At 50.1% G+C, this 24,376-nt stretch overlaps 1 protein-coding gene and 1 pseudogene across 1 annotated transcript in view; one reads left to right on the plus strand and one right to left on the minus strand.

The window, feature by feature from the left end:
• Positions 1–24,376, plus strand: part of LOC136660346 (calmodulin-binding transcription activator 1-like) — a 627,764-nt gene that overhangs the window by 505,407 nt on the left and 97,981 nt on the right. The gene's annotated exons all lie outside the window — the stretch shown is intronic.
• On the minus strand, positions 20,346–20,468 carry LOC136660900 (5S ribosomal RNA; annotated as a pseudogene).

Consider the following 24,376-nt stretch of genomic DNA (forward strand, 5'->3'; position numbering starts at 1 on the left):
GATATATGATGGGATTATTCCTCCAAACTCAGATTTTAGTGATTTTGAAAACTTATAGAGTCTCTCTCTCTCTCTCTCTCTCTCTCTCTCTCTCTCTCTCTCTCTCTCTCACACACACACACACACACACACACACACACACACACACACACACACACGTCAACTTACTAACACCTTATTGCAGCAGGTCTCAAACTTTTAGCACTGGGACCCACTTTTTAGAATGACATTCTGTCCAGGAAATGATGTCATGGCCAGAAGTGACATCATCAAGCAAATTAAAATAAATAATTATAAATAATTAAATTAAGATAAAATAATTAAATAAGGGGGAACCAGTCCTGTTCCACCAAGTGAATCTACTCTGAAGTAAGTCCTATTGTGGTCAATGGGGCTTATTCTCAGGAAAGTGTGGGTAGGATTGCAGCCTGTGAGCCCAATCCTATGCATGTCTACTCTGAAGTAAGTCCCATAGTGGTCAATGGAGCTTACTCTGTAGTCTGCCTGCAATAACAACCCCCCCCCAAAAGAATCAGTGAGATTTCCATCCCTCCCCAGTGCCCAGTTTAAAGTTCTTCTGTTTCAAGCATATCACGATAAAGACCCACCTGACTTTGCAAGTGCAAAATAGAAAACTTCCCCTTACCAGTTCAAGCCACTTTTTTGCCCTTTTTAGTGGGGGGGGGGGGAGGCTGCCTCTGGACATTTGTTGCACTCCAGCTCCATTGGATCAGGACCCTTATGGTGTCCTCACATTCCCCTTTGCCTGGCCTAACCACCAGCCAAGGCATGTCTGCCTACTCGCAAGTAAACGCTATATGAAGCTGCTTCACTTTCCATTGGGCTCCATAGACTCGCAGCTGGGAGGGGGGACCTTCTTCTCTGTGTTTTTGGGGGCTGCATTCATTGAATCAGGACCACTCTGACCTCTTTGGAGTCCTCTCAACCTGCCTCTCAGCCTGCCTTGACTAAGGCAAGTCCGCCTACTTGCGAGTAAATGCAACCATGTGACTTCGTTTCAGGCTCAGACTTGCAGCTGGGAGGGGGAGCTTCTCTGGTGTTTTTTGGGGGCTGCATTCATTGGATCAGGACCATTTTGGTATTGTTGGATTCCTCTTAGCCTGCCCTTTCTGATGGACTATGGCAAGTACACCTACTCGTGAGTAAATGCGCAATATGGTTCACTTTCACTTTCCATAGGGCTCCATGCATTTTTCCTTCTGGTTTTTTGGCCATAAATTTTGAACAAAAGGAGCTATTCTGTTTTTTGCATTGCAGTCCGCTGGGAATTCCACATCCAACAGTGTATGGCATGACAGGATAGCGCCTAACACCACAAAGTTAGCACATCCTCCCCCAGGGCACGTCACCCCACCCGGCGCTTCACCCGGTGCGGCCCACACCCCCCGCACCCCCTTAGCGACGCCAGTGTCTTAAAGGAAAGAAAGAACCTAGGACAAGGTGGACTCTTGAGGGAAGGAGACATGGAGAGGGGTGGTCCATATATGCTCCCCATTGTAAAAAAGCAACCCCCAAAGCTAGAGCTGAGCCAAAACAAGCAGTCTTTTTTTTCCTGAGCACCCATGACTGTGTCAAAGTAGACTTTTCTTCTTGGCTTGCAACAATATTGGCTTCTTCTTCTGCATTGCCCTCACTAGGGATGGGGCGCATAAATGACTTTGCAACAGCAACAGAGACTGTGGGAACTGGATGGATAAAAGGTGAATATTTTCATCTTCTATGTGTTTTTTTTGGGGGGGGGGAGTCTAGCTCACTCAATTTGCAAGATTCTGCCCCCAGGTGAAGAAAATTCAGCAGAACTCAAAGGAAAAAAAAATCCAAATACCATACCAAGAAAAACCAAATCCTTCAGTCAGTTTAAATTGTGCTCAGCTTCAATTGTGCATGTTTAGTTTTGGTGATCACAACAATCTTGTGCAGCCCTCCCGTCTCTGACACCTGAGATTTCAGCAGGCCCCTTGCCCATGTGCTTTGTGGCTATAATGTCTAGATCAGTGGTTCTCAAACATTTTAGCACAGGAACCCACTTTTTAGAATGACAATCTGTTCAAGACCCATCAGAAGTAATGCCATTAACCTGGAAGTGATGTGTTGGCCAGAAGTGACATCATCAGGCTGGAAAATTTTTGTCACCCCTATACAACAAAATCAAATCAATTAAATAAGTGAATAAATTAAAAGTTTGCAATAGGTATAAAAAATTTTTTTAAAATACCCTCCTAATCCTCCCAAGCAGCTGCTGATCTGTTTTTAAATAATTCCCTAAACATCCCAAAGGCTGCAATCCTATCCACACTTACCATTGACTATCATGGTTAAAAGTATATACAAAGTACCCTGTTAAAAGAACAGATCTGTAACATTTCCCCAAATGCAGTCACATACCATGGTAGCACCAAGTCTAATATATTAAAAATAAAATATGCATTGTAATGAATGGGGACCCACCTGAAATTGGCTCACAACCCACCTAGTAGGTCCCAACCCACAGTTTGGAGGAAGCATGTAGACCAGTGTTTCTCACAGGCAGAGGCAGTCTATCTCTAAATGATAGTTGTTGGGAAGCAACAGCAAAAAGGGACTGTTTGCCTTGTGACCCATTTCTGGGCTTCTCAGAGGCATCTGGTTGGCCATTAGTTAAACACACCCTGGAAGGCTTCTCTTGTTCTTACATTCAGGACTAGAAACTTGCTTTTTTGGCAGGGAGGGGGGCAGTTTCTTATTAAGCTGAATTCTGCCTCCTGCACCGTGTTTTGAGATCCTACAGCTGGTTGGCAACCTTCAGTCTTGAAAGACTTTGGTATAAGCCTACAGTACCTGGTATTCCCAGGCGGTCTCCCATCCAAGTACTAACCAGGCCTGACCCTGCTTAGCTTCTGAGATGAGACTTACTTGCAAATGGAAATGCAAAGTGTTCTTCCCTCCTCCATGCCAACATCCTTGCCTTCTGGAGGTAGAGGAGCCAGGAACACAAGTCAGTTTCCTCTCCAGAGTGCCCAGCATTCTCTATCAGGGTGCAAGCTATATATATGGTACCAGTTCAGCAACTTTACTTGAAACATGAACTGTGCTGCGTGATGACTCCTTCGCCGAACACCCTTCCGAGTTATTTAAGAGCTCCTCTCTCTTCCATTCTGATTATCTGTTTCTAAATTATACATTAAACTTATCAGGGTGACTAATGCCTGGCAGCTTCCCCACGTCAGGCCTAATGTTGCTTACTTGGCTTCAGCGTCATGTTTACATGGAGAAGAGGCAAAGGGGCTGATTCCTCCTGAGATTTATCTTCCTGGCTGGCATCCTCAACACAGAACCAAAGTTGGCCTGCTCAAGGAGGGGGATCCTCGACCTTTCTGGGCCACTGAGGGGACCTGAGTGCACACTCCAGAGTGATGCCTGGCACTGGAACCCAACAAGGATGCTTCAGGGTCCCACTGCGCCCCAGTCCCATCCTAGAGATCCAGATGAACTAAAGATCATGGCACCGAGGGGGCAGCTGTCTTCTGTGCAGTTCCTCCCTGCTGCCTTTCATCCAGAGGGCAGGCCCCTCTCCTTGAGGCGTGCAGTGCTTCTGTCATCTCTGTTCCAACTCAGTTCCTCATATACCATTCCATATATGAAGGAACAATGGGAAGAATTGGTGGAGGGAGGCTGCAGTGCTGTGTTGGCAAACCCATAGCCGTAGAGGGGAGGGCTTTGGTGCACCAAATGTGACATCGGGTCAGGCTGCAGGTGAGGAAACTGAGTGCTCTTGTTAGTGGACAAGCAATACTGTTGCTTGAGGGACTTCTGCCCCACTCATAAAAGCCCTATGCAGAGATCATGGCCATGAGGCTTCTGGGCTAAGGTGCTTTCCAGCGGACGTAACCCTGGGGTCTGAGGCATTGGGGATCTTATCAGGCCACTCCTAGAGCAACGTCTCTAGGAATAGCTTAAGAATCACTTAAGCAGCGGGTCAAGTTTGGGGTACGACATCCAACCCAGGAAGCAGAGGGACAAGTGCTCACTGGCAGCCCTGCATCTGGATTCACACATTTCCAAGGGGAGCTGGGCTGTGCGTTGATGGTCCTAGGTTCATTCATTGGCAGCCCCTCCAGGCCGGGTGGGAAGATCTTTGCGTGAGACCCTGGAGAGCCACTTCTGCCAGTCAGTTGCCATCATCCTGAGCTAAGTCTGATTCCATGGAAAGCAGCTTCCTACCCTATTTATCCAGGAGTTCCTTCTGTCAGGTGTGTGGAAGGGCAGGCAGATAACCCCAGGTGCTTATGGGCCCTGCTTCCTGCTTTGCAGGGCTTCCTTGACCAATCCAGCAGGTTTCTGTATATAATGAAACCCAAGGTCATGTTTAATTGCCATTCTGCTAGCAGAAGGAATCGGAGTGGGGAAACACTATAATAGACTCTATTAATGAATACATTTATCTAGGACAAATAACGTCTCCTCATCACAACCTACTCCAAGAAATTAAATGCAAAATCTAATTAGGATGGCGTGTGTTTGGAAAGCTAAGCAGGCTAATGAAGGGAATCATCCTCCTTGTCAAAGAGGGAGAATTTATTCAACCCGTGTGTTATGACTTGTGTCTCTGAAATGTTTCTTCTGGTATGTGTGTGTGCATTTTCTATTTTAACAAGACACACGCAGCTGAGGAGTAGGAAGGGGCTGGCCAGCCAGAGAAAACAGACACGTTCAGCATTGTTCACCTTCACACAGAGAAGGAGGGATTGATCAGAGGGATGGCAAAGGCAACTCATGGAGTGGGCAACGTGAACACTGGCACATACCAAAGCATTCAGTAGGAGTGTGAGGCAGACAGAGGGTTATGTGCAGCTTTGTGGCTCCGCAGGAGATCAGGGAAAGCACACGTGATCTCAGGAGCAGGATCCACCTTCCTGAGAGTCACAGCTCTTGCAAGTTGCTATCTGCAAAGATATGTTTGAGAGTACCTCTGGGCATGCACAGAATGTAGGGTTGTTTTACTTTGTGCAGTCTTTGTTGCTGCTTGGTCTTTATGTTTTTATTTTATAGCATTATGTGATTCACAGTCTTGATGTCTGCTAAGTCTGATTCACATGTGATTCAAGTGTATGCTTAAAAATGCCATATACAGCCACCAAAGTTAAGTGCGCAACCACACATGTCGTAGTCCTCACAGCCTGAAGAGGAAGCTGGGACACTGCTAGATGCCCCCCCCCCACTGTCTGTAGTGCTAAAGACTCCTCTGTGTGTGGCGGCTGCAGTGATCACATGACAGCCTGGTCAATTGTGGCTCCCATCACAGAGTTCCGCACAGCACGGGCCATTCCTTACTTCCAAGGAGCTCTGGAGAACTGCAAGTGGTAACACTCTGACCAAGGCCCTGGCCTGTTAAGAGGCAGTCTGAGCCCACCCATTAGGGCACAATCCTAACCCACTTTCCAGCACTGGCATAGCTGTGCCAGTGGGGCATATGCTGCATCCTGCAGTTAGGGAGCAGGCACAGAGGCCTCCTCAAGGTATGACAGTGTTTGTTCCCTTACCCCAAAGTTGCATTAACCTTATGTCAGTGCTGGAAATCTGGTGTGCTCCCTGGGGCATTTGGTGGGCCGCTGTGAGATACAGGAAGCTGGACTAGATGGGCCTATGGCCTGATCCAGTGGGGCTGTTCTTATGTTCTTATGAAAGTGGGTTAGGATTGTGCCCTTAGGGCGCCCTTAGTAAAAAAAAAGTAAGTAAAAAAAAAGTGGGTTAGGATTGTGCCCTTAGGGCGCAATCCTAACCAGGTCTACTGGGAAGTAAGTTCTATTTTGTTCAATGGGGTTTACTCTCAGGAAAGTGTGGTTAGGATTGCAGCCTTAGGGTGCAATCCTAACCCCTTGTGTCAGTGCTTTCCAGCACTGGCACAGTGGTGCCAGTGGGACATGTGCTGCATCCTGCAGTTGGGCGGCACTCACGGAGGCCTCCTCAAAGTCAGGGAATGTTTGTTCCCTTACCTCAGAGCTGCATTGCCCTTATGTCAGTGCTGGAAAGCACTGACATAAGGGGTTAGGATTGCGCCCTTAGTCAAATACTGAAGATGCCTGAAAGTCCCCCCTGAGCTACTTTTCATGACCCCCCCCCTTTACATGCTGCTTGTGTTTGATTTAATGCACAAGGGGGCATGAGACAAACACACACCCTGCTGGCATTCGGGGTGGGGGGAGTCCAGGAAAAGGCTTCACCCCTTGACTGTGTCTCTTCCTAGCCCCTTCCCTGCCCCAACTCCATGTTGCTTGCTATCCTGTCCCCACCTCAGGAGGAGCCTCTCAGCTCCCCTGAGACAGAGCAAGGAAGGTGCAGACAAATATGTCTGATAGATGATAAAATAGCAGAGAGGCATTGGGAAGCAGAAATGTCTCTTCCTCCTCCCTTGTCCGCAGCTTCTCAGTATTCCACAGTGGGGACTTGTGCCATCTTGGAAACAAAAAGTGATCAGTGCCTACATTCTCTGTGAGAAGCACTACTACTTTCTGCTGGGACCCTGCCTCTCCCCACCCTCCTTTTTCTTTCTTCCTGGCGAGTGGGTTTCTAGGACTGCGTTGCAGGTGGGCACAGGGTCACTGGCCTTTCTGCTGTGCTGCGTTCTCCCTTCAGTCAGGCTGCAGGCAGTGCACTCCCCAGAAAGCTTGCAGAGTTGCCACATTTAGAGCCAGCCCCTAGAGGCAAGCCTCTTGTCTCTGCCACATCCATGGCTTTGATGCAGAGGCAGCCAGTTCATCTAAGCATCCTCCAGGTTATTCTGCTGCGTGTTCTCCTCTGATGTCTGAAGGAGTCTCTGTTAGGGGAGGGGGCTGGCAATTCCTGGCTGGGCTCCTCCTCCGGCTTCTGTGCAGAAATGTGAGGATCATTGGCAGTTCTCTGCTTGCCATTCAGTCACTCCTGAGCCGCATCTGGCAAGAGCAGTTCTGGGCACCCTGCTGCGTTTACCTTTCTAGGGCAAAACGCAGCATGTTTTCAGCAAAGAAAATCAGTTGTAATTAGGTGAGGAGTTCCCCCCTCCAAGTAGGTGCAGGAATACCGACCAGCCTCATCAAAAGCAATGAGGAAGCAGGCCTTGTTCAGGTGTCGCGTTTGAAAGGTGCCGTTTCTGCTTGGGGATGCTTCTGCAAGTTTCATTTGAACCTCTGTCCAATTTTTGAAGTTTCAGGTTTTTCTGGCCTTGCTCCTGCAGTGGAACCAATGCGTTAGGACCTCTCCTATGTTCTTATGTTATGTTATGTTAAGAGAACCCCTCTTATGTTCTTATGTTCTCCTTTGCTTCTTTTTTCTGACTCACTGAATTGTTATTACAGAGTCGCACCTGTGGGTTATATGCCGCTGCTTTCAAATCCTTCCCCCCCCCCATTTAACTGATATGCAAACTGATAAAACACTGCAAAAATGGCATCTCAATACGACTGTGGACATGATTACCTCAGGATTCATTCTGTGCTGCATGTCACTAATCAGTGCACATGTGCACTTTGGTTCGCTCACAGAACACCACATAAAAGTGAAGTCAAAGCAGTGGAGAGAACGATAGTATCAAGATGCTTTTTGTGTAGCATGTGTGAATGTCAAATATGGCTCAAAGGGATCTTGAGGTAGTTGTGCACACAGCCACACCCTGGTTGCTTTTGGGGACCATCTCGTCGGTATTGCATTGGTGAGGTGGGTGGGGATGTGCCAATAAACTGAAGGAAATGAAGGTGAACAGCATCCCCTCCAAGTACAGAATGAATTTTATGAAGTCTTAACCTGGAACACATGAGGAGAGGAAAGCAGGAAAATTGAAGCCAAGGAAGGAGAAAGGAATGGAAATGAGGAAATCTCTCATCCCCCTTTGTTCTGCACTTCCGTGTCTTCCATTTGTGTGGATCCCTCAGAATCGATGCGGCAAGAGCAGATGCTAAGGGATCTGGATCCCAGTGGCTGTGGAGAAGGCAGCCTTCTGCCCAGCCATGTTCCTTTTGGAGAAGAGAGTATCCAACACTGGGGACATTGTTGGCATTTGGCCACTTCTTTATGGATCTGCAGGCTGCGGAGGTAGCAAGCAAGGCCACTGAAGTCTTAGTACGGGCGCAATCCTACCCTGCACTGGAACAGGCAAGCTAAGAGGCGTGCGCTCTATCCAGCACAGAATAGGGGCCAGAATTGGCTCAGCCAGAGGCAAGGGGAAACTTTCCCCTTACCCCTGGGTAAGGTGACCTGGCCCCAATAGTTCTCCTCAGACCCGTGCCACCTGGAGGTGAAGCAAGTCTGAGGAGAGTGGAGCAGCTTCAAGCCACTCCGAACTCCCCGGGAACAGGTGTGGACATCCAGCATAACTGCAGGATCCCAGACCTGCCGCCAGCTCCCCGCCAGCCTGCTCCCGGGACCGCCCACCACCCGCCCTTCCACCCAGGAATGCCTCCCTCCCACTTCCTCCCAACTCACCTCAGAGCCTTGCGTCAGCCCAGGCAGGCTGACGCAAGGCTCGCCGCACAAGCCACCATGGAGGCTGGATTCAGCCTCCATGTGCTGGCTCACCTTGCTCAAGAGGAGGCGCAAGTGCAGTTTAGGATTGCACTGTAAGTGGAAAGGGATGTTTGACCAAGAGTCCCAGATCAGTAGAGCTGCTTCTGCCAGGCACACGTCTCCACAAACCTTCACTAGCTAGTTCCAAAACTCGCCAGCTGTTTCCTGCTGTCCAAAACACTCCCTCCTTCTTCCTCTCTGGACCCACAGCTTTTCTTTCTTATTCAGACTGGGCAAAGGGGACAAGGAAACAACAGTACAATGTGTGCCCCCCATTTAATGCCAGCAGTTGCTCTGATCTGACCTTTGTTCTGAGCCAAACACAGGGGTCCTTTGCAAGGCAGAGGGCAGATGTCAAGAGAGGCACAAGCCAAGCTGGCGATTTGTTTCCAGTGGCCCAGCAGGTAGGAAAGGTCACACCTTGGAGTCATTATTCTGGTGCCTTCTTTGAGCTGTAAGCTGTAGATTCCTCTTGCAGAGCTGGCTGCCCCTCTTCCTGCTGCGGTTTGAATGTGTCCCTTGGACATGGGAACAGAATGCAGGGCACCCATCCACACCCAGCCCCATGTTGCTTAGAGGGTAAGCTGAGAGGATAGTTGATTCTGCCCCCACCCAAGACTAGAGGAGCTCCATGCAGAAATGATCTGTCTAGGGGAAGAAACTATCCCGGTATGACAGAGAGTCCCCCAAATCCCAGTTTCCTGAAAAGTCCAACAGGCAGGGGACCTGGGATGATGGAGGAACCCACTGCCCATCATGTGAACTGGGCATGTGAACTGGGCAGGTAAAGAGTAAAAGCAAGATGTCTGTGGGGTGGGAAGGAAAGGTGAGCCCTGAGCAAGAGCAGTTGACACCTGTTGAAGTCCATGGAGGATCCCTGAAGAAATATACCACCCCTAGTCAGTGTCATCCCACCTCTTGACCTGCGTAGCCCCAACATTCTGTCTGACGCTGAATGCAGTGAATTGTCAGGAAGGGGGACCAAGGCTGCGATCTGTGCCCACTTACAAGGGAGTAACAGCCCAATCCTGAAGTGCCCAGGGTGCAGGGCTGCTGCAGTGACAAAAATGGCTGCTGTGGCATCCTGAGCGCAACTGGGCAGCCACCACTGGCTCCTCAAGAGAATAATAATAATAATAATAACTTTATTTCTACCCCGCCTTTCTCCCCGAAGGGACTCAAGGCGGCTTACAACATATTAAAAACAATTTAAAAAACAAATAAAAACATATTAACACATACTAAAAACAGCAGTCAGAGTAAAAATAGGTAAAAAGAGCATAGAGCAGCAGCAAGTCATAAAAGAATCAGGCCTGTAAAAAATATTAAAAGATGTTAAAAAGATGTTAAAAGGCAGAGAACTCAGAAGGCCTGTTTAAACAGAAGGGTCTTCAGGCCTTGCCGAAAGGTCTCAAGAGAGGGAGCCATTCTTAAGTCAAGGGGAAGGGAGTTCCTTAGCGTTGGTGCCACTACTGAGAAGGCCCTATTTCTTGCAGCCGCCCCACGTACCTCCCTAGGCAGCGGCACTTGTAAAAAGGCCTTCTCTGATGACCTGAGAGGGCGAGCCAGATTGTACGGGAGCAGGCGATCTCTAAGATACCCTGGTCCAGAGCAGTATAGGGCTTTAAAGGTCAATACCAGCACCTTGAATTGGGCCCGGAAACGAATGGGCAGCCAGTGCAGCCGCTGGAGAAGCGGACTGACAGGGTCGAACCGCCTACCTCCAGTAACCACACGGGCTGCCGCATTCTGCACTAGTTGCAGTTTCCGAACCGTCTTCAAGGGCAGCCCCACATAGAGTGCGTTACAGTAATCTAATCTCGATGTCACCGAGGCATGGATCACCGTGGCCAGGTCTGCACGATCCAAGTACGGCCGCAGCTGGCGCACCAGCCGAAGCTGAGCGAAGGCCCCCCTTGCCACAGCCGCCACCTGGGAATCCAGGAGCAGCTGCAAGTCCAGGTGGACCCCCAAGCTGCGGACCTGCTCCTTCAGAGGGAGTGCAACCCCATTCAGCGCAAGCCGATAGTCCAGTACCTGCATCGAGGATTTCCTAACCAGGAGAGCCTCTGTCTTATCCGGATTTAATTTCAGCTTGTTAGCCCCCATCCAGATCCTCACTGCCTCCAGGTCCTCAACCGCCACCCTGGAGTCTGGAGGAAAGGAGAGATAGAGCTGGGTGTCATCAGCATATTGATGGCACCCCACTCCAAACCCCCGGATGACCTCTCCCAGCTGTTTCATGTAGATGTTAAATAGCATGGGGGACAGAATTGAGCCCTGTGGCACCCCGCATCTCAAGGGCCAGGGTGTCGAACAGGCATCCCCCAGCACCACCATCTGGGACCGACCCTCCAAGTAGGAGCGGAACCACCGCAAAACAGTGCCTCCAGCTCCCAACTCGGCCAATCGGCCCAGAAGGATACCATGGTCGATGGTATCGAAAGCCGCCGAGAGGTCCAGCAGGACCAACAGGGACGCACTCCCCCTGTCCAGTCCCCGGCGTAGGTCATCCACCAAGGCGACCAAGGCGGTTTCCGTCCCAAAGCCCGGCCTGAAGCCAGATTGAAAAGGATCCAGATAATCCGCTTCATCCAAGACCCTCTGGAGTTGGGACGCCACCACCCGCTCAATTACCTTGCCCAGAAACGGGATGTTGGAGACTGGCCGGTAGTTATCCAACACAGTGGAATCCAGGGAGGGCTTCTTCAGGAGGGGGCGAACCACCGCCCGTTTCAAAGCGAGTGGTAACGTCCCCTCCATCAAGGAAGAGTTGACCACCCTCCCTGTCCACTCAGCCAGCCCACCCCGGGCAGCTCTTATCAACCAAGCTGGGCAAGGGTCAAGCAGGCAGGCAGATGGCCTCACACTCCAAAGGAGTCTGTCCACATCCTCAGGCTGTACAAGCTGAAAAGAATCCCACAACACAGGACAAGCAGTTGCCAAGGGGACATCGTCAGACACTGTCAATGTGGCATCCAAGTTGTGACGAATACGATCGATTTTATCTGCAAAATGTTGCGCAAACACGTCACAGCGGCTGACCATGTATTCCTCCTGGTCTACTGGGGGGGGCTGATGAAGGAGGCCCCGCACCACACGGAACAGCTCTGCTGGACGGTTGTCAGCAGACGCAATGGTAGCAGAGAAGAACGATCTCTTCGCTGCTACCACCGCCACGGAATAGGCTCTGTAATGGGCTCTACTCCGTGTCCGGTCGGATTCATCCCGAGTTTTCTGCCACCGTCGCTCTAGACGCCTGCCCTGCCGCTTCATCCTTCGCAGCTCCTCAGTGAACCAAGGAGCCGCTCCGAGTCTGCGACGTGGCAGAGGTCGCTCCGGAGCAATCTCATCCACTGCCCTGGTCATTTCCCCATTCCAGAGGTCAACCAGGGCCTCAGATGAGACGCCAGTCTTGGCAGTGGGGAAATCCCCCAGAGCCCTCAGGAAACCTTCAGGATCCATTAGCCTCCGGGGGCGGACCATAGAAAACGGTCCCCCGCCTCTGCGGAGGTAGGAAGTCGCAACAAGCCTAAACCTTACCAGGAAGTGATCTGTCCATGACAACGGAGTGATCTCGATCTCCTCTACGTCCAGATCACTGCCCCCGTGCCCAGCTGTAAACACCAGGTCCAGCACGTGTCCTGCAGTATGTGTCGGGGCCAAGATCTTCTGGGACAGGCCCATGGTTGTCATGGCGGCCATGAAATCCTGAGCTGCACCTGACGCAGGGGCCTCGGCATGCACATTGAAGTCCCCCAGCACTAATAGGCGGGGGGCCTCCAATGCCACCCCCGAGATCACCCCAGTCAGCTCAGGCAGGGAGACTGTTGGGCAGCAGGGCGGGCGGTACACCAACAGAATCCCAATCCTGTCCGGTCCTCTCAACACAACATGCAGGCACTCGAACCCAGCAAACTGCTGGACAGGGCACCTGGTAAGGGAGATGGACTCACGATAGACCATTGCAACTCCCCCTCCCCGTCCCTGCAATCTTGGCTGCTGCAACACCTGGAAACCTGGAGGACAGAGTTCAGAGAGACTAACTCCTCCTGCCATGTTCAACCAGGTCTCCGTAATACATACCAGGTCGGCTTTCTCATCCAGGATTAAATCCCGGATGATGCAGGTTTTATTATTCACCGACCTGGCATTCAAAAGCAGCAACTTCAGATCCAGGGACTCACCGCCAAGACCACCAGGCATCCGAGAAGGCGACATTCATCCCCTTTCCCAGAGTAAGGGAAGGGCTACTCAACTCTGCAGTGGCTTTTTAGCCGATGCAGAATCAAGAAGCCTCATGTCAGGCCGTGCTGGGCTGGTGCTAACCCAAAATGCCTTTCAGCATGTTTGCAACAGTGCATGCCAGCAGTGAGTTGATGCACAGTGCATAGGGCCCTTAGGGCCCAATCCTACCCAACATTATAGCGCTGATGCAGCTGCAGTGCAGCCTCAAGTTAAGGGAACAAATGCTCCTTTACTTTGAGGAGGCCTCTGTGATTGCCCCACCACTGCAGGATGCAACACTCACCCTGTTGGCATGACTACATCAGCACTGGAAAATTGGATAGGCTTGGTGCCTAAGTCCTACTGACACTGCACTTCTGAGTAGACATGCTAGGCTTGCAAGAGAATGGCCTTTGCGAGCTGGACATGGGATGGACAGATGGGTGATGCTCCAGGACACCTTCCCGTGTTTGCCTTGGCCTTGTTGAAACATTTTGAGATCTTGAGCTTTCCTGTACAAGCTGAACTAGAAATATAGTGGGATATGAAGGTTTCTGGTCACATCTGAACTCTACTCTGTTGGTAGAAAAAGAGATGGGGAAATTGGAAGCATTGGGTAATGAAGGGAGGCTTTCAAGGGTCAGGCTGTCCTGCCAGTGGCCTTTGCTCAGCCCAGAGCCCCTCACTGCAGCCAAGAGGAATTCCAGCCTGCAAAGGAGCAGCCCCTTGGCTGCTGATCTGGCTGTTTTTGTTGCCTTGGAAGAAGGTGCAATCTCAAAATGACAAGCTTCGAGAGAGATTAATTTGTTTCTTCAGCCCTTTGGAAAGCGCAGTTGCACAGAAAAGAGGTTCTCAGGTCGTAACGAAGTTCAGATCAATTAAAACAATTTACTTTGTTGCTAATGATTTCAGACCATTGTAATTTATTAGTAAGTAAATGACTTCAAAAGTGCATTCACTCGGCAGCCGCACAGGGGGAATCTTAACAAGTTCTTGGATAAATTAAGTCTCAGATTTGGGAGCCAGCTTTTATCGGGAAGCGCTTCAAGCCAGGCCTGCCACTCAGCTTTATGGCTTCAAAGTTTCTGGAAACAATTAAAACTTCTAATCAGTTTGTTGGGGGCTTGAAAGAGATGCAAATGAGGACAGGCTGGCTGTTGTGCAGGGCTGGTTGATCACTGTCAGGGGTCTCCCCACACATCCTTGCTTGTGCTGTCTATGAGTGCCCCCCCTCTGGTAGCATGGTTTGTTTATGGGGCCATGGGGTAGCCCTGGTAGTCCTCTGGGTGGGAGGTGGAGCTGGCCAGGCTTCTTTGCTAGGCATGGTAGGTGTGCCTTGAAGCCTCATTGTCCGTTGTTGTGCCCAAGAAAATCCCCCTACCCTTTTTTCTCCCCAAGTTACTTCAATTGCAAGCATTTGTCTGGAATTTGAGGATGTATTGAAGGGGGGTTTGGTCAACTCACTTTGTGGATGATTCTGAACTGCTAACCGACAGAGTCGCTGCAGTATGTGGAGTATGTGTTTTTTTCTTTTAGAAAACCTGGAAAGGGGGAGCTTGTAGCACATGATTTTCATGTCTAAAGACCCTCCATTTATTATAGGGCTTATCCTAGGAGTAGGGAGTCTCACTTTCAAGTCAGCCAGAAAGCTGGTCGGGTGGCCAAGGGCCAGTCTCCCTCTTTTGCCTAGCCTACCTCACATGTGGATTAAAGAATCTCAGACCACGAATACTGCTCTGTGCTCCTGGAAGGAAGGTGAGGCTGAAATGTGTTAAATTGATGTTCTGAATGCCAGGGGACAACCCTGGGTCGTTTCAACTGTGTTGATGTTTTGCTCGATGATTTGGTGATCGGCTTTTTGTACTCTTTGTGTTGTACCTGGTGCTCTTGCTTTTAACTTCTGCTGTGATCCACCTTCCGATGTTGAGGGGAAAGGAGAGGTTCAAATATTTTTAAACAATTGAAGGTATTTAGTTTATTTTTTAAAATTATCCTGCTCTGCTGATCGAAGCTCAGAGCAGCTCACAATAAAAGAAAAGCTAGATCAAGATGCAAAGGCAACAGATCCACCCAACAAATTCTAAACCTATAAGATCATGTGGAAACTTTAGTGAAATAATCAACCTCATTTTTTTGTAAGGGGAAATAAACCCCAATTAGGTGTCAGAACAGGTGTGATTGCCCTGGAGCATGCGGAGAATGCAGTTCTCTTGCCACTTCCAGGCCAGAAAATGCATTTGTTGCATACAGTGGAGCCTTGGAAACAGGACCTTAAGGAAGCAAATGGCCCCAGGAGCGCACAAGTATCCAACTGCTGGGACTCCCTGCCAGGTCCATCATATTTCCCGTGGGGAGGGGGGCGTCCTGTGGAATATGACCCCGTGGTCAAGCTCTGTGAGTGTCTGAAGTTGTCTGCAGACATCAGCATAATTCTCTCTTTTGTTCTGAAAAGTCAATGCTTTAAACAAGTGGTTCTCAAATTTTTTAACACCAGGACACATTTTTTAGAATAACAATCTGTCAGGACCCACCGAAAGTGATGTCATTAACCTGGAAGTTATGTCATGGCTGGAAGTGACATAATCAAGCACAGCTTGGGTCCAGGGTATTTGAGGGACCGCTTCCTTCCATACAATCTGACCCATCCTCTCAGGTCATCAGAGGGAGCCCTTCTGATTTTGCCGCCGCCAGTGGAGGTGAGGGGGATAGTGGCAAGAAAGAGGGCCTTCTCGGAGATGGCTAACCATCTGTGGAACTCCCTCCCCCTGGAACTGAGAACAGCTCCCTCTTTAAGAGTCCTTTCACCGTGGGCTGAAGATCTTTTTTTATTTATAGAAGCCTTTTAATGCTGACACAAGGGGGCATGGCTTTTATTATTATTTTTATTTATTTTAATTTTGGGTTCCCAAGTTTTATTGTTTTTAAATGTTTTATTTTTATACATATTTATAAATTTTATGTTTTTATATGATTTCTTTTGTAAGCTGCCTTGAGTGCCCTTTACTGGGACAGAAAGGCGGGATATAAATTCCATAAATAATAAATAAATATGACAAAATCAAATCAATTAATTTATTAAGGAAGTAAATTAAACGTTTACAATAGATATAAGTTTAAAAATTTATTTACCTGGGGCTAAGCCTCATTGAGTATCATTGTTAAACGTATATACTGTACATAGTATCCAGTTAAAAGGATAGAACTGTAGCATTTCCCAAAACACAGTCACATTCCATGGTACCATCAAGTTTAATGCTACATTACACAATAAAATGCACATTGAAATGAATGGGGACCCACCTGAAATTGATTCACAACCCACCTAGTGGGTCCTGACCCACAGTTTGAGAAACACTAAAAGCTTGTTACTGTACTGATGCTTTCCTGGTCAGGTGCCAACCCAAACCCTCCCTGACAGCTGCTTTGGTGGGGGCAGAAAGTTCCCCCCTTTGGCTCTAGTTTAGAGCTAAAGTGCATGCAGATTTGACCTAGGGTCACATTTCAGACCCCAATGGAGAATTGCTGTTGACCTTGAAGGTGGACATTTAATGGACCCCACAGCTCTTATGGGTGAACTTTAGCTTGGTCTTGCTAAATGTTGGCTGCCCCAGGTGCAGTGCTTAATCTCAGCATATCTGTAAACTTGCAAAGCTGCACACTGAAATTAGAGGAAAATATTCAAGGGTCATGCCTCAAGTGGCTCAGAGCATTTTTTTTTTTAAAGTAATGGGGGCAAGCAAAGGGGGTGGGACCATGGGAGCGGGACTTGAGGACTTAGCTTCTACTGCCGCTCCCAGCAATATCCCCCCTGCACACCGTTTCAATTGAAAAAAGATTCACTTTGCTTTGAACAGAAACTGTTTCCCCATTCAAAACAGTGAGCAAGGCGAGCGCAGACAGAATCAGAACTGTTATGGGGTAGAAATCAAAGGCTCTCCCACCCCCTTGTTGTGCCCCAATTTGCTCCCCTAACCACTGTTTTTGTTTAAAAAAAAAAAAAGCACCAGGTCACATTGTGTGTTCCACCTAATAACCAGTTGGACTGCACCAGTATGCATGCAAATGTGAGTGAAGGTGGAGCTGTGACACCTTGGTAGCAGAGCCTTGCCTGCAGACATTCCTGGGTTCAATCCCCAGGCAAGGCTGTGAAATGCACCCTCTGCTGAAAGTGTGGAGATCCTGTTTGGTGCTCAGTCCTGGTGATCTCAAATGTGTTTTGGAGTATCAGACAGAAGCCGGAGTGCCCTTTTCACGCCTTCTTGCTCCAGTGGCCACAGAGGATGACCAAATTTGTAGCTTTGTCACATGTTTGGCAAGTGGTTACCACATCTGAGCTGCTGGATGAGGCTTGAACTGTCCTCCTAACCTCTCTGCCTACCTAACTGCCTCTCCCACTGTTGAAAGGGGTGCTGAAGTGCTCCAGCACCTTATGCTGCTTGGCTGGGGGGGAGGGGGGTCAATCAGTCTGCCAAAGATAGCTCAAGTGCTTGGGCTAGGTCTGGGATCGGCAACCTGTGTTTTTAGAGCCGCATGCGGCTCTTTCAGCCATCTGCTCTGGCTCCTGCAGGCTGGGATTTAAAGGGGCAGGACGGGCGGCTGCTGCTCTAGTTCCTGCAGGCTGGGATTTAAAGGGGCAGGATGGGCTGCTGCTGCTTTCCCCTTGGGGGGAGCGGGAGATTGTTTTGTGCTGCAGGGGAGGGAAAGGGGGGCTTGGCCACTCCTGCCTGGGAAGATGGTGTGCTGGGGCTTCACCTGCTCCCGTAATGCGCTGTGCGCCCTTTACGTCCTGTATATGGTGAGTGTGGCTGACAGCAGCCAGGCTCCCCTCCTGGCTTCCTGCCACCCTGAGTGTGGCTGGCAAGGGGTGGGGGCGCCAGGTGGGTGGGCTTCCAGTGGGGGGTCAGTGGGGGGCGCAGAGGCAGGAGGGGGAGCCCAGGCAGGGCTGCCTGGGTGGGGGGAGGCAGGGGCAGCTCCCAGGAGAGGGCAGAAGGCGCCTGGCACTGGATTGTGTTTGTGGAGGAAAGACAGGAGGAATTTTTTTAGAGAAACTGAAGAGCCAGGGTGGATGTGTCCATGTGTTCTTTACTGATGTACAGAACACCGGCCATGCTTTGCAGTTCTATGAAATTGCCAAGGCAGCACACAGTAAAAGAATGTATCCAACAACATCTCCATTATCTTCAAGTGGTGACATGACCCACGAAAGCAACAGACAAAATGGGGAAAGATGGGAGGCTCCTGCTTGGGCCAGTTGCTGTTGCTTGGTCAAGCCCTACCTCGCAGGCTTGTTGTGGGAATAAAAAGGGTTGCCATGAGTACCATCAGGTGCTTTTCACAGAAGGGATGTGATACAAACATGAACTTGTCTCTTGTCAGTACGTTCCTTTGCTGCATCTGCTGGGGGCCCTCTACTTGCCCTGCTGCATCCAACTGAAGAGCTGCTGTGCCCTCTTCTTCTGCCTCATGTGAACACTTCTTTCTGATCCCTGTGTGGGAACAACAGTGGATGATATACTGGCCCTTATGTGAGCTGCCATCTGTGAGAACTGAGAGGAGGGAAGGTGAGAACTTGCCCTTAATTAGCTCTCCACAGGCCGCCAGCTGGCACCTCTGTGGAGCGCAAGTTGATGGGACAGAGGTGAGCTGGATGGGCTCCACATCCTCTCCCCTCTTTCCCCTAACCACCCCCCCCAGCCACAAAGCCACTGAGGTGAGGTATGCAGGTGTCACTTTCAATGAGCAGGTGTTGGAAGGAAAGTTTTCAGGTTGGTTTTCTTATTGCTTTGCTAAAAGAGAATTGAAGAGCAAGTAGTGAGCAATGGCTGGGTTGGATATGAAGTGGCCACTGGAATGCTGAAGTGCGTAATGGAGAGGAGCCAGGTCTCTGCGCCATCTGCAAACTGCCCCTTCCACCCTGGAAACCTTCCTCTAAATGCCAGACAGGTGTGGGGGATACCAGTCCCTCAGAGGACAGCTAGCTTCAGAAATAGAGAAGGTCTCTGACAGTAGGAGCTTGCAGTCTAAACATCAGCCAGAAGGGAGGAAGGAGCATCAGAGAAGAGACCGACTGAATGTGGTCAGATGTAGTCGCTTCTCCCTGTGGGAGTGAAGCAGACTGAGCAGTTTTGCCAAAGGGGATATTTTGAGGGTGGGCTGGATGGCTCTACATCCTCCTCTCCTACTGATTCAAAAGGATGTTGAATTTCCAGTCAACTGGTAGGATAAGTCTCTTAGCCCATGCTCAGGTGCACTCTCATCTTTATCTCAAGAGTAATACTTGTCATTTATGCAACTCTCTTTTGTGCGATCAGTGCACTCCACTCACTCCCAAATCGGCCTTTTCAGCCACACTAGATGCTGTGCCAGAACCACCATCCAGAGCGCGATACCATAGTCTTCTGAGACTGAAGGTTGCCAACAACAACACACGACAGCTCAGTAATGGATGTAACATTTCTGTGAGGCAAATCGGTGATCTTATCTCATGGGGGGGGCAGCTGGGCTGAGGCTGGACCAGATCCTTTGTCCATCTACTTCAGCAACTACTTCCTACAGTGGCTACCAGGTGCCTCCAGGAAGCAGGAATGCCTTTTCCCCACTGCTGCTGCTCAACTACTCAACTACTGCTATTCAAAGTGTACTGCTCCTGAACAGGGGGGTTCCAAATAGCCATCCTGTCAGCCCATAATAGATCCCCCTTTCTCTAACAATCAGTCTAAAGCAGGGATGCCCAAACCCAGGCCCGGTGGCCATTTGTGGCCCTTGGGGACTCCCAATCCGGCCCTTGGGGAGCCCCCAGTCTCCAGTGAGCCTCTGGCCCTCCTGAGACTTGCCGGAGCCTGTGCTAGCCTGATGCAACTGCTCTCAGTGTGAGGGTGACTGTTTGACCTCTCACATGAACTGTGGGATGACAGCTCCCTCCACTGCTTGCCGTTTCACATCTGTGATGCAGCAGCAAAGGAAAGGCCAGCCTTGCTTTGTGCAAGGCCTTTGATAGGCCTTGAGCTATTGCAAGACCTTCATTCATATAAGTTCCATCTCTAATATATTTATTTATGTAAACTTATGTAAGTTTATTTAAATTTGAAATGAAAATTAATTCTTTTTTCCCCCCGACCCCCAGCACAGTGTCAGAGAGATGATGTGGCTCTCCTGCCAAAAAGTTTGGGCACCCCTGGTCTAAAGCCATCTAATGGCTGTCAGCACACCCAGTAGCATCTGTAAAGGAGCAATGCACTGAGTGGGGGCTTCCTTTCTTTGAGATGGCCACCCCTCCCCAGTTCTAGATGTTATGGAAGAGGGAGAAAAGCTTCTCTGTACCCACCCTCTGCACAACTAGTGAGGTTTTATAAACCTTGGTAATCACACACCCCTGGAGCATCTCTTTTCTAAGCCTCCAAAGCCCCCTTTCCTGGTAGACTTGCCAGGTCCAAACTTGTGGGTTCACAGCAGACATGAGCTCCAAGCTGGGGACTTCCTGATTCAGAGCTCCATCTCTTGGCCACTCAACTACATCAGCTCTTGGGAGAAGGGATGTGGCCAAGGTTGGTTGGCAACCTTCAGTCTGGAAAGACTATGGTATAAGCCTACAGCACCCGGTATTCCCAGGTGGTCTCCCATCCAAGTACTAACCAGGCCTGACCCTGCTTAGCTTCCGAGAGCAGACGAGATCGGGCATGTGCAGGGTGGGGCTTCTCCCCACAGGAAACGCAGAGCCACCATGGGCAGGAGTGCTGGGGTGCTGCCCTTGACACTTTTCTCCAAGAAGAAGCACCAAGCTCTGCAGGAGGCCAACTGATCCCTTTGCTGAAGGGGGGGGGCAGGTGAGAGGGCATTCCCAGCCAAGCTTCCCTGGGAGGGAGCCCCCTCAAACACAGCAGAATTGGTTCCTGAAGAAACCTGCCAAGGCGGGCCCTTGAAGGTGCCTCTTGTATTTGTCAGGGATATTTTAATGCCATTATTCAGTGTTTATAAATGTTGTTTTAAACTACTGCAGCTCAGTCCAAGAGTTTGGGAGTGTTAGATGAGGTCTAAGAAGTTTCAGAGTAGAAGTGGCAGGAGAAGGAAGGAGAAAGAAGCAGTCAGATGAAGACATTCAGTCTTGCTTTTTTGTTGTATTGGCTTTGTGGGGCATGATGGGAGGGGGCTCATGACAAACTCCTGAAGTTTAAGATCTGCCACTGCACCACTGCTTGAGAGCCCCAATGCAGGAACCTCGAGACTTGCAACAGGTCCTGGGGCTCAGCTCTGGGTCTCCTGCCCCCTCGCCTCCTCTCCCCTCTTCTTCAAGCACCAGAGCAACTGGCTTCAGATTAACGGTCCAGACTGGCTGGCTCAGGGTCACTGCATCTGTGGACACCTCCTTGTTGCAGCTTCACTTTGCCCCTGGGTGAAATGGAGTGTCAGCTGCCAGGGCCATGCAGATCTGTCAAAACACCCCTGCCTCGCCCTCTGTCAGTTCCACTGGCTTTATTACCTGTCTGCAGCTCCGAAGGGTGAGAGCTGTTCAGCAACAGGCGCCACCAAAATCATTCACGTTGATAACACTTTTAGGGTCCATTTTTCTCCTACTGCCTCCTGACGTGGATGTCTGTTTTAAAGAAAGGAGGAGCTGCAGGACGGGGGAACATGCAGTGAGATCTCAAAGTGCCCTCTCCAGTTTTCCAGGCCTTCTGCAAAGTGTCAGCCCTGAAAGGAGGAGACGACCCCTGAGCACCAGCAGAGTGCAAGAATTCTACCTCTGAATTCTTATGACATGGCACTCTTCATACCAGAAACTCAAGACAGTGCACATGCCTCTCCCTCAATTTTGTTCTCACAACAGCCCTGTGAGGTAGTGTTCAGCCAGAGGTTGCCCGGGAAGCTGGGAGGCTCATATTGAATTTGAACACAGATCCTTCCTACCCCAAGGTCAACATTTGGTGTGCTGTGTCATGCTTGCCAATCCTACATCCAGGGAGAGGGCATGGCATCCCAATCTGGAGACTGGATAAACCAGCCCTAATTGCCTTGCCCCTCTAAAGTCCTTAAACAGCTCCAATAATGAAGGAAGAGGCTCCTTGCAGGTAAGGCCAAGTCTGTTATGAAGAGAGTGCAATAATGATAATAGTGATGATTATAGTACTGAAAGTAATTGGAAACAGAACCCCTGGACCCTTGAAATATGTGGATTGGGGGATTTTGGCAGACACTACCTATCAGCAAGTCACATGCCCGATCTCATCTGATCTCGGAAGCTAAGCAGGGTCAGGCCTGGTTAGTACTTGGATGGGAGACCGCCTGGGAATACAGGGTGCTGTAGGCTTATACCATAGTCTTTCGAGACCGAAGGTTGCCAAACAAAAGTTTCTGGGAGATGTGTGCCTGCTGTATGTGGACCCTGGACCATCCCCCATCCCACCCTCTTTCTTGCATCAAACAGGGTTGGCAGGTTTGAGCCATGAGCAGGATCCTGGACCTTTGCAAGTCAAGTCTAAGGGAAGGTTTAGCCAGGAGTGGCTTCTCTGACCACTGCCAGAGCATGAGGAAGAAACAGCCATACCCTCCTGAAATCTTCTTCCATGCAGCTTTGAGGAGCGCAGGAGCCTTTCCATGGGCTGGAGTTGCCAACTGATCATGAGTTTGTGTGCATGTGCTCCTTTTTGAGTGACAGAATGAAGTGTTTCCCCGATTTTGATGCAGAAAAAGAAACCTTCTGTGCCCGTCTCAAGTGTTTGGGGACCCTGGCCTGAGCCACATTTGCATTTCAACACCAGGATCAAATGGAGAGCTCCCCCACACACACACACACACACCCCACTTTGGTGTTTTTTGTTACTGCCCCACAAAAAGGGGGTTAGAGACAGTACAGTGGGCAGCAGAGGCAATAGGCTTAAACTGGGCTGGTCCAGGCAGACAGGCTTAGAAACCGAAATTGAGAAATGAAATCCATGCAGCTAGTGGAAGGGGGGAAGCAAATCCCAGAGCCTGCCAAGCAGTCCCGTTCCCAGCATCTTACAGAGGATTTTGGCTAACACCTGTAGTTCGGTTGTGATGAAATATTTATTCACAGGCAGTGAGGGGGGGTTCCCCCTGTATGAAAATGTGGTCAGAGGAGTTCAACCTGGGGCTACCTATGCACTTCTGTTACTCAGCAGGATATTGTGCCCTGCTTTGCGTTCAGTTGCACCCTAATGGTCCCCGTCAGGAGCAGGATTAGCAAGGCAATAAAAAGGCCTGGCTCCGTTTGGAACAAACCAGACCATGCAGGGCCAGCGCAGAAAAGGAGCCATGCCTGCCTACCTCTGCCTGCCCCCAGAGGAGGAACCATGGAGGAATCTTTGGCAACAGGGTGCTGGAGGAGTTTGGCCCACTGGGCCTGACACAGCAAGCAAGGCAGTCGTTCTTCTGAGCCTTTTTCTGTGGCTTTCCAGCAGCTGAGCTGGCCAGGGACTCTCCAGTTGCCTGCCTGCCTGCCTGCCTGCCTGGAGAGGGGGCTGTTTACACTGCAAAGGACAGTTCAGCTGCCTCTTTTCCTGTTAACTAAAAGACTTCAGGTAACTGTATATTCCTCGGTGTTTCCTCTGTCTAAGATGCTTCTTTGGATTCTGCGGATGCCAGAAGCCTAAAGGGCCCTTTGATTTGTGCTCAGCCTCCCCGCTCCCCCCCCCCAACTTCAAACATTCCCTTGTTAAACTTTAATCGTCCCCATATTCCACTCTGGGTTCAGCACATACTGCTCTCTTTCTGGGTTATCTCGCCTGTTAGTGGCGTACTCTACTCCTTACATAAAGTAGTGTCTGCCTGGAGTCAGCAGCACTGTCTGTAGTGAAGGGAAGACCTTGGGGTGGCCTCATTTAAGTTCAGTTTGGGCTGGCCTATGGGAAGAAGGTCTGTGGGCATCTGCCAGGGAAGACTGGCTTGACCCACAACTCCATCTCATCTGCAGTTTCCTGACACTCCTGTCCAGCCTCCAGAGCACAGTGACAGTTCGCTGTTTTGCTCCTGTAGCCCAGCAGTGCTGAAACTCTGCTCTGGGGACCCTCCACGATTCCTCATTCAAAGACCAAGTGGAGTCTTGTTGGCACTTTGAGTCCCCTGATCTCTGGTGATTTGGTAGCTGCAGTTTCTTCCTCTGACCACTAGCAGTGGAGGCGCTGAAGAGCAGGAGAGAACAACCTGGCAGCTCCTCCTCCTGGCAAGGTGCCACAGTGGTGCTGAGAGAGCCAGGCCTTGGTGCAGGTGCCTCCTTCAGGGCACGAAGAGGGGAGCATACACTCATGTGCAGGAGGTACCACGTCATCTCAAAGGAGGCTTTGACGTTCCCTATTGCCACAACTCGTCACCACCAAAAGATCCTTGAAAGGAAACTCTCAGCCCTGTTGCCAGGTACAGCCTGCAGCAGCCCTGCTCAGCACTGAGTGGTTCCCTTTGAAGAGTCTTCAGAAATCCTCAGCTCTGCCTCCATGTCAGTACTTTTCTACCTTGTCATTAGACTGGCCCAGCAGTGCCTCTGCCCTCACCCCAGTTGTGACAGGCCCCATGGAGGCCCTTTCAGTCTCAACACTCGAGCTCAAGTGCCTCCGGATCCACTCCAGAAGGAGAGCCACCTCTCGAGATCCCTTGAGCCTCCTCG

Source organism: Tiliqua scincoides, chromosome 9 (genome assembly GCF_035046505.1).
Source record: "Tiliqua scincoides isolate rTilSci1 chromosome 9, rTilSci1.hap2, whole genome shotgun sequence".
Classification (NCBI taxonomy): domain Eukaryota; kingdom Metazoa; phylum Chordata; class Lepidosauria; order Squamata; family Scincidae; genus Tiliqua; species Tiliqua scincoides.